Consider the following 11,157-nt stretch of genomic DNA (forward strand, 5'->3'; position numbering starts at 1 on the left):
TGGGGGCTCCGCCGGAGCATTGAACTTCTTACGAAGAAAACAACCCTGAGAGCGGCTGTTTCTAACCTCTTGTCGTACGACCAAGTTGCAGAATAAAAACGAAAGATTCCTGGGAGCCGATGCCTCGTGCTGTGTTTGTCCTTGGTTTGACTGAATACAACACGGATGACGAGGCAGTGCCCTGGAGCTCAGGGATACCCGGACTCCTCTGGGTTCTGCATCACTGCGTTTCAACAGACAGAGACACAGCAGCACAGCCATTTCCAATGGGAAAAAAAAAAAAAAAAAAACCCCACAAAAAAAAAACCCCACTTGTTTACTGTTTAGTCCTCTGCAAGAAACGGATAAAAATAAATAATTGCTTCCCTTTGCAGATGTTTTTGCAGTGAATGTTGGAGTTCAACAACTCAGTTAACTTTGGCCCTGGTTTCTCTTAAGGGGTGAAAAACAACAGATTGGCATGGTTGTGCCCTCCTGAGGCAGAGGGATCCAGCGTGGAGCTGCTCAGCAGCACAATAATCCCCACTCCATCATTTGTTTTCCTGTATATCCCCTCTTTTTACTCCCAAATTCTACATTAGTACTCTCATCCCCTCCCATGCAACAGCCCACAGGTGCTTATCTTCTCTCTATTTACCCCAGTTTTTTCAGATTTTGAATTCTATTTAGTATTTATGATAATAGATGGCCTGAAAATACCAGTTCTGCCAAGCTAATATCTCTTCTTGTCTAGGCAAGTGTAGGCAGTAACCAGTAATTCACCTTTCTACAGCACTAGTGACAATAGATAGTGTTGGCTGTCACCATGCACCCTGACATAACCCAGGAAAACAGGTGATTGAAGTCATCAGAGGCAGCAGCCAGGCTTGCCAGCTTCCCTGGAGAGCTGGTTGCCTAGGTCACGCGAGGAGCATCTGCAGCTTAGGGCTTCACTCTGTGACACCATAGCACTTCCCAAGCTGCACCAGCCACACTGCAGTTGGGAGAGTGTGGGATAACAAAAGGACAATGCTGGAATACCCCAGGTCAGAGGAAAAATAAGACTTTTCAGCTTTTGTGCAACATGATGAGTCACCACATTACTTTTGGTTGTTCAAAAAAAGTATGGTGAAGATACTTGTGAGGCTTACTGTGTGGACCATTAGGAGCATGCCAAGGGACCAAGAGTATTGGGGAGAGGGGTGGAAGAGGGAGGAACCATGTGAGAGGGGAAGGGGTTAACAAACCACATGATATAACAAACTATTCAGTGCCATATAAAGACTGGTCAGTGCAAACCCTTAATCACCCAGTGCAAAACAACAACTAAATAAACTATATAGTACAACATGTTAGAGATATAGTTAGTAATTGTCCTGGCTTGTAAAATAAGCATGTATTCTATTTTTGCCATCTGTTGGGGGTTAGGCAGTTTTTCTTATCTCTTTCAAGAACAATGACACTGCCAGGAAGATAATCTCTTGCTGATGGGCTATTGAATTACTCACTGTGGCTGGGAGATGCTCCACCCAGAGGGAGGAGCCAAGCATCCCTGCCACCATAAAACAAGCATTTCTGAGACCACAGACAGCCTTCTTCGCTGGATTTCCCAGAGGAATCAGGAACCAAGGCCCAGCTGCTCCTTCGCCGCATTTTCGGAAGGGATCTACACCCTTCTGCAGATCGCCGCTCCAGGAGGAGCAGCCACCATTTGGCACCCTTCTCAGGGTGTCAGGTTTTTCTCACTCTGCCAGTGTTTTTTTTTTTTTGCTTGTGCTAAATTACATTGTTATTTAGTTTTTTTTCTTCCTAGTAAAGAACTGTTATTCCCATTCCCATATCTTTGCCTGAGAGCCCTTTTAATTCTGAAGTTGTGATAATTCGGAGGGAGGGGGTTTACCTTTTCCATTTCACAGGAGGCTTTTGCCTTCCTTCACAGGCTCCTGTCTTTTCAAACCAAGACAGTAATTCATGCAGATAGAATTATATAAAAGGAATATGTATAAAAGCATCTCTAATTTATAATAAGCAGACAGAAAACAAAAGTGGCATCCTTTCTTGCTGGTAACTGAATGGATGTACAACCATGGTAAAACAGACTTGTAGCTTTTAAGAGAGAAGACTATGATTTTTACAATATATTTAAAAACTAACTTACTGTACATAGGGGAAGGGAGAGGGAGGAATTTTTATCCTCAGGATGGCGAAATTGCGGCACATGGGCAGAGAGGCACCACAACATTTACATGCGAAGGAAACCTCAGCTGCACAGGAGATGGGCATTCACAAGGACCTGCACCCAGTGACGCCCAAGTGATGATGGCCCAGACAAGATACCTACCTGAGAGGACCAGGGCCATCAACACCTTCCATCTGAATGCCAGATTCTGGGAATCGGGGAAGTGTATTATTCCATTCCCAGATGAAGGCTTTGTGCAGCCCAAACCGAAGAATGAAACCAATTTGAATATGAAGAACTCAGAAAGAAACAAAGGGACTCTGCCGCAGGCAAATTAAAGAGTATAAGAATCGCTGCCTCGGAGCAGCCGGTGTGGACGAGGGGGACTTGGTGTGACAGAGGCCATATCCACATTCACCCAGCTTATCTCCTGGGAGTGTTATGCTGTCCCTTTGATTGTTGGCTGTCAGGACTGTATTATGGTCGCGAAATAGATTCTTTTTATATTTTTATTATAATTGGTCATATTTTCATTTTTACTTATAACAAACACAACAATTCCCCACTGGCCTGTCCTTGTTGGTGAGAATATGGTGGCATAGCACCTCTCCTCATTTTCTCCTCTACCACTTGGAGAAGGAAATTGACATCAGTATATTCCATGAACCTCCTGGATTGCCTGCTGGGTGCCCTGCTGGGTTCTCCCCACAGCAGATGTCAGGGTGGTTGAATTCTGTTAAAAATGTGGTTAGTAATTTGTGGAAATAAAAGATGTATCAAATATATATGTATAAAATAAATGGCTAGTACACAGAAGTGGGGGAGAAATTCTTCCCCAGGATGGTGAAACCGCTGCACATGGGCAGAGAGGCACCACCACGTTCACATGTGAAGGAAACCTCGGCTGCACAGGAGATGGGCATTCACAGAAACATGTACCCAGTGACACCCAAGCGATGATGGCCCAGACAAGATACCTACCTGAGATGACCAGAGCCATCCATGAAATAAATGGGCAGGAGATCTTTCTCCTTTTTAATGCCTTTATTAAGAAGAATCAGCTCAGGTGGGGAGAAATCGACGGGTCGCGCCCACGCCGCCGCTGCTCCCAGGCGTGGCACAGAGAAGGAGGGTGATGCAGCTTTGTCCGCTGGTCTGCAGGCAGAGCTGGGGATTCCGTCCTCACGGGAGAGTCGCAGATTCCTGGCTTGTTTGTTTAACACCCCGGGGTGTCTTTTTTAATCAGTATCTTTTCAGGTTAGGGTGAGAAGCAAAAAGGGTCTAAGCAGGTACGGGACTACGCTCCCATCCTTAGACGTCACTTAGGTCACTTGTTGGCTCGTGATCTTAGGGGTTTTTCTTGTAAAAACTGTAAAAATTTGGGGCGCAATGCATTTCTCATCTGCATACTGGCTCTGATGTCACTGCTATTCTCTTTACCTTGGAGGGTCTGTCCTGGTGTCTTCTTGGCAAGCGGCCAGCATCAGGGAAACAATAGTTAATCACTGGCCATTAATGGGTAATTGAGTAGCTTTTCTTTGGCAGCGAAACCAAAGAGGTCTGACTGGTCTGACTTGTTTCTAACTCTGAAACTCAAAAAAAAAAAAACCACAACAACTTTCTATTCATAACAGTCCCCCCTTTTTTTCTTTGATCAGGCTTAAGCTTGCATCAACTTATAAATTTTGTCTCATTAACACAGAATTTCTTATATTTTTTGTATTGATTATAAATTTCCTGAGTACTCTGGTAATCATATTTACCAAACTTCATTACTCTTTTTGGTTTTTTCAGGTTAATTTCTTTAGAGATCCTTAGGTTATTCTGTACAGCAGATGTCACTATTTTTGTTAAAGAGGGAAATAAGAACAGACTAACAAGTGTACCCACAGTGAAGGTTATAGTTTTCCAACTTTTTTGAAAGTCCATAGATTATCCCACCAACTGGAATCAAGTGTAGGAGTCCTTTGATTTCTTAAATATGCTAGTTTTCTTATTTCGTTTAAAGTGTTTCTAATGACTGCTACAATTAATTTGATTTGATACACTACTGTTTTGGTTTGGTTGAGTTGGTCATTAATATGATTAAGAGCTAATGCGGTCTGATTAGATATTACTTCTAATTCTGATTGTAGTTTCAAAATTTTGTTTAACATATATTGCTTCTTCAGTTTTGTTTTTCTTAAATCCTCATATATAGGAACTCTTAAACTTGATCCAGATTCTTTGTGTATTATAAAGGCAGTTTGTTTTATAATTCTAATGATGCCACCACTAGACCAGTCTCTTGGCAATTCAGTGGATGTTGTGGTACCATTGACCCAAAACAGGTGTTTAGGGGTTTTCTGAAAGATATTAGTTTTTGTCGTGCCCTCCCAATATTTAGAAATACTTTTTCCTTTGACCAGATTTACCAGGTTTGCTTCAGTAGCATCATGTTCAAAGCACCACCAGGCTTCTCCTACAGGGTGCTCTCCCAGGAGTGGCTGCCTAAAGGCGGCGGTGCTCCGGGCCATCCAATATATTTTCTTATTCTCTTGATAAAAGATCAATTGGGAGAGGTTAACACAATTGTTGTGGACTCTCAGCAAGGAACTTACTTCTTTCTGATAGAGAGGTTGGTAGTACTCATTGCACAGCTCTCCTGGGCTCCCCAGAGCACCACTAGCAATCAGAGCCAGCACTACTACCCTTCCCAAGAGTCCGGTATGGGTCATCCTGCACAGCCTGCCCACCCGGCCTTGCCTCTTGAGGATTTTACTGAGAAGAAGTCTCCAAGCTCTTTAGAGTCTCTTGCTCCTCTGGTTAAACCTCTCTTGATCTGTCCCTGCTAATTTGGTCTCTCCTAGGGGAGCACTCTGGAGAAGATTAACCTGGGGTCTTTGGTACTAAGTTGGGACGACTTAACCAGAATTACTTATTAACAATTTTTAACTTTTACAAAGTTCTTAAAACACTTCAAGACATGTTATGATTCTAAACTTTTTTCTTATGCAGTTCATCAGTCTTTTTGAATGTCAACTTTAAGTCATTTGGTCCTTTTATAATAGTATACTCAGCTGAATTAACTCCTGATGCAGTTGAATCCTGTCCTGAGTTAGAGTGTGAGGGTAGTGTAGAATCTGGTCCAATACCAGAGGGAGACACTGAAGAATCTTGTCCAATGCTCGGGGGTGAGAGTGGTGTGGAATCTGGTCCAATACCAGAGGGAGACACTGACGAATCTTGTCCAATGCTCGGGGGTGAGAGTGGTGTGAAATCTGGTCCAATACCAGAGGGAGACACTAACAAATCTTGTCCAATGCTCGGGGGTGGGACTGGTCCTTTAATTCTCGTGATGTGGGTCCAACCTTTTTCTCTGGTTCGCACAGCCGAATTAGCGATGAGGAGTACCTGAAAGGGGCCTTCAAATTTAGGCATCAATGGTCTATAATTCCAGGATTTTATTAAAACCCAATCTCCTGGGTTGATGTCGTGTACTTTTGTATCAAGAGGGGAGGTTTGGGGGAGGTATCCTCTTTTTCTAAGTCCTTCCAGGGTTCTTCCAATTACTTCTAAATATTTCCTTGTAGCTTCTTCTCCTTCCAGATAGTCTCCTGTGCTATAGGGTGTTAACAAGAATGGCAGTCCAAACATCATTTCATAGGGTGAAATCCCTATATCAGACCGGGGTCTTGTTCTGATGCGCAAGAGCGCTAGGGGCAAACACTTTAGCCAATTCATTTTTGGGAGTTTTGTTCATTCGTTCCACCCTCCCAGAACTCTGGGGGTGCCATGGAGCATGCAATCTCCATTTTATCCCTAAAGCTTCAATTATATTGTGCAATGTCTGGGCCACAAAATGTGGACCTCGGTCTGAGTCTATGGTATTCACCATTCTGTTCTGGTTCACTTTTTGGCAAGTTAAACACTCTTTTATAATTGTTTTTCCTAGGTCATATATGCTTATGCACAGGTTATTTCTTAGGAAATAATCACATAGTCCTTGGACTCCCCAGTGGGTCAATTTCTGTAGTTCTGTTAGCACCATCCCAGCAAGTGCTTTGTTTAGAAACACCCATCCGTCTGATGTTAACCACTCCCCTATTGCCCTTGATGTAACTTTAAATTTCACAAAATATGAGTTCTTCTCTTCTTTTTCCCTACTCAGGTGTGGTTTCTGCTTAAAAAAAACTTTTACCAGATCCTCTGGTCTTAAAGCTGCTTCCTTTGCTATCTTGATCAGCTAGCAAAGGTTTCACAACTTTAGGCTAAACAGTCTTGGGGGGGGGTCCAGTTGTTCCACAGTAATAGCAGCAGCTTTCACTCAAAGGGACTAGAGGCCTCTCCATGCCTCCTGTCCCTCTGTTTGTTCCCACACTTTCTCTGGCTATAGCAACCATGATCCTAGCTTTGGCCTTTGCTTTTTCTTCTTCCCTCCTTAAATACACTTTCAATGCTTCCCTCAATAACTCATTAATGTCTTTTTCTTGCCAATCCTCAATCTTTTCCAGTTTTCTCCATATATCAGGCCAAGATTTAGTAACAAAATGGAATTTTAGTAGCATTTCACCCTCTTTGGTGTCCGGGTCTGTTCTGGAGTACAATTGAAAGTTCCGCCTCAGGCTATTAAGCCAAGTGGCAGGAGTTTCATCTTTCTCCTGTATACCCTCAAATGCCAGTTTTGTATTAGTTCCTTTGGGAATTGATTCTCTGATCCCCCGAATTATCAAAGACCTGTACTCCATCATGGCCTTCCTCCCTTCCTCCTGGTTAGGGTTCCAATTGGGATCCACTAGTGGCGATTTGTCTTCACCTGATGGCACTTGGGGCCCTGGACGGTTATCTTTTTCCCAAACTCTTATGCTTGCAGCCCTAATCATTCGGGACTCTTCTGGGGAAAATAATATATTTAGAATGGAATTCATCTCCCCCCAAGTGTAGAAATTTGGACCTAAAAACTGATCCACCTGGTTAGCAATGCCCACGGGGTCTTCAACTAAATTCCCTAACTCCTTCTTGAATCCTCTTACCTCAGAAGCAGTTAGAGGAGCATTCACAAAACCAACACCTCCTGCTACTCCTCCCACAGGAACTTCTCTAAGGGGAAAAAGTCTCTCTGCCTTGGAGGTCTTGGATCGGGTACCGCAGTATGGCCCGTCTTCAGACACAAGATTACTCATTTGAGGGGTATTAGCATTAGCTTGGACTTGCTGTAGGTTAACGGCTATACCTGGTGATAAGAGGCTACTAGATAAGGAAGCATTTGTGTCCCAGTTAGGAGGAGGTGGAGGGACAGCAGTAGGAGGGGGAGAAGAGCTTGGGTGCGTGTTAGGTGGAGCTGGAGAAGGGGTGGAGCATGCAGCAGGTGTAGTAGGTATTAGTGGTGGTGCAGAAGCAGCTAAAGGAGTCGAAGGGGGTGGTGAGGGAATGGCCCCCATGGCAGCTGGGAGAAGGGCTGGATCTGCTATTTGAGGTGCTCGAAGGAGAGGGTTATAAGGTGGAGGGGCATCAGGAGGCAAGTAGTCTAGGGGGTCCCACCTTTTACAACTTTCTTTAATTCCAGCATCTCCTCTTTCATTCCCTTCTTTCTTGCTCTGCACTTTACAAATTTGCACTCCTTCATTCTTTATAGCATTCAACCAACAAGCTACATATAATAATTGCTCAGGGTCAGTATCTTCTCGAGCCGTCAGACAGTTACTCAGCTGTTGACACATCCACTTGTCTTTCGTCCCACACCACAGCCATCCTCCTTGCACCTCTGATTCTGGCCACACTTCTGAACAGTAATGAATCATCTTAACTTTATCTAATCCTTCTGTGCCTTCTATAAAGTCCCATTTCTCTAATAGTTCACCTAGGGGACTGTGGGGAGGTATATTCCTCAGTCTTTGGCCACTTTTCTTACTATTGCACCCTCCCATTTTTTCTGCCTCAAAACAAATCACAAAGATGCCTTTTTCTCTAAAGGAAATATATCTTATTTAAGAAGTCTCGACCTCCTGCCAAAACTCCAATTTCACTGACCCTTTTCGTCAGGACTTTGTTGAGACCTTGGCCTTCTCTTGCCAAGACTCAACAAACAAACAAAACCAAAAAAAATCCTGGAGGTCCTGGCCTCTGAGGTTTGCCTGACCTCCTTTGTCAGGACTTAGAGAGACCTTGGCCTCCTTTGCCAAGGCTCAAACAGCCAAACCTCGAGGCCCTGGCCTCTGAGGTATGCCTGACCTCCTTCGTCAGGACTTGGTTTGCCTGCAGGGCTTTTAAACCTTCTCGAATCCTTCTCGGGACTTGTCAGTTGCCTGACCTCCTTCGTCAGGACTTTGAGAGATCTCGGCCTCCTCTGCCAAGACTCAACCAGCCAAACCTCGAAGCCCTGGCTTCTGAGGGGTGCCTGACCTCCTTTGTCAGGGCAAAACTGCCTGATATCCTAAATCGCCTAGCTTCCTTCATTAGGACCTGTATCAGGGCCTTTGGGGTGCGTGCCACTCACACAGCTACTTCCTCCGCACGCCCGGAGGGTGGTCCTGTGGGGTGCGTGCCACTCACACAACTATTTCCTCCGCACGCCCGGAGGGTGGTCCTGTGGGGTGCGTGCCACTCACACAGCTATTTCCTCCACACGCCCGGAGGGGGGTCCTCTTTACCCCTTTGGAGGCGCCTCAATCACCAGTTCCACTCGCTTCCCCCTGTTCCCGGCCGGCCCCCTCGCGGGGGTGCGGAACCGCGGTACTGAGGGGTCCTCACTCGCTTCGAGGGGCCGAGCTGCCGGCCCTCGTCTCACTCACACACACTCGCTCGCCTCCCTCTCCCGCCGCTGGATATTCTCACCTGTCCGACGCTGCTCCGTGTCACTGTCCCAAGCCGATCTTCTCTGGTCCCGATAGCCAGCTGTCCTGCAGGTCCAGGGTGGGCGGCCGTCCCAGTCCTGGTGTCCTCTTCAGGCGTGGCTATCCCAGACGAGTCCCCAAGCTGAAATAAATGGGCAGGAGATCTTTCTCCTTTTTAATGCCTTTATTAAAAAGAATCAGCTCAGGTGGGGAGAAATCGACGGGTCGCGCCCACGCCGCCGCTGCTCCCAGGCGTGGCACAGAGAAGGAGGGTGATGCAGCTTTGTCCGCTGGTCTGCAGGCAGAGCTGGGGATTCCGTCCTCACGGGAGAGTCGCAGATTCCTGGCTTGTTTGTTTAACACCCCGGGGTGTCTTTTTAATCAGTATCTTTTCAGGTTAGGGTGAGAAGCAAAAAGGGTCTAAGCAGGTACGGGACTACGCTCCCATCCTTAGACGTCACTTAGGTCACTTGTTGGCTCGTGATCTTAGGGGTTTTTCTTGTAAAAACTGTAAAAATTTGGGGCGCAATGCATTTCTCATCTGCATACTGGCTCTGATGTCACTGCTATTCTCTTTACCTTGGAGGGTCTGTCCTGGTGTCTTCTTGGCAAGCGGCCAGCATCAGGGAAACAATAGTTAATCACTGGCCATTAATGGGTAATTGAGTAGCTTTTCTTTGGCAGCGAAACCAAAGAGGTCTGACTGACTTGTTTCTAACTCTGAAACTCAAAAAAAAAAAACAAAAACAACTTTCTATTCCTAACAATCCACACCTTCCATTTGAATGCCAGATTCCGGGAATTGGGGAAGTGTATTATTCTATTCCCGGACAAAGGCTTTATGCAGCTTGAAAATGAAAAACTTGAAAATTAAAAACTCAGAAAGAAACAAAGAAACTCTGCCGCGGGCAAAATAAACTGTATAAGAACTGCTGCCCCGGAGCAGCCAGTGTGGATGGGGAAGAATTGGTGCTGGCAAGGCCAATCTCACGTCCACCCACATCACCTCCCGGTGGTGGTGCGCTGTCCGATTTGGTTGGTAGCTGTCGGGACTGTATTACGGTCGCAAAATAAATTTTATTTTTCTATTTTTATTGAAATTGGCTATTTTTCATTTATAACAAATTCCCATATGAAAACTAGGGCTTGTAAACATGAGGTCATTCCTGTTTGCCTGTGATGACCCTCATGGCTCATCTTCCTGCTCAGATGGCCCGCAGGGGACCCCCTCTGTGATGTCACCTGTCCCTGCCCTCCATTCAATCCTGACTCCTAAACTCTCAGTGAGTTCCTCATTCATCCCCAGGTGGAGCTTCATGCACTTCTGCTGGTCACTGGCATAAAGAGCAACACTGCCTCTCTTCTCCCCTGCCTGTATCCTTCTGTTCCAGCCCTCCACTCACAACAGTCACCCCAACACATCTCCCTGTTGCTAATTAGATGATCACAGCCTGCCCTCTAGGCACCATGAATGGTTCTAACTGAAATGGTTCTTACTTCAGATGCCTTTGTTTTTTTCACTGTGTGAAGAGCAGAGCTTTTGAGAAGGAGGGGGATTGGCCCAGGACCCATCCTTTGGGGATTCTCTGAGTGCAGAAAATGGGAGAGTTCCCAGCTCAGAGAGGCCCCAGCACAGGGAGGTCACTGCAACTATGGAAAGCCCCAAGGGTCTCACTCAGGGCCACTGTTTACAGGGCCACAAGAGATGGGCTTTAGTCACAACAATGTTTCATCCTGGCCCCACTTCAGGTCAGAAACTTTTTTGAAAGTAGGAGAACAAGAATATTATGCCATTAAGAAAAAAGAAAAACGAAGAAGAGCATGAGCTCATTATATGGCACCAGTTCCTAGAGCAGTTTTTCTGCTAAGTTCCAGAGGAGCTGAAGCCAAGGGCTGTTCAAGGCCAAGGCCTAGTGAGCATTTTTGAGATCATGGTGCAGCCTAGGGGTGGGGGAATGATGCACCACCATTTATTGGCATCCAACTGGTAAGAGTAGGATAGACTCAAGTTCCCATTCCCCAGAGGCTTTAACTGCATTAAGTGAGGTACAGCTAGATGTTCATCCTTGCCATTACTTCTTTCTGTCATGGGGGATGTATCTCCACTATACATTTTTCCTCATCTTGTCCCATAAACATTTCAAATAAACATTTGTTACTAGTATGAATGACTTTCCTTAAGCTTTA

The sequence above is a fragment of the Passer domesticus genome, chromosome 16 (assembly GCF_036417665.1).
Source record: "Passer domesticus isolate bPasDom1 chromosome 16, bPasDom1.hap1, whole genome shotgun sequence".
In the NCBI taxonomy this organism is placed as follows: Eukaryota; Metazoa; Chordata; class Aves; order Passeriformes; family Passeridae; genus Passer; species Passer domesticus.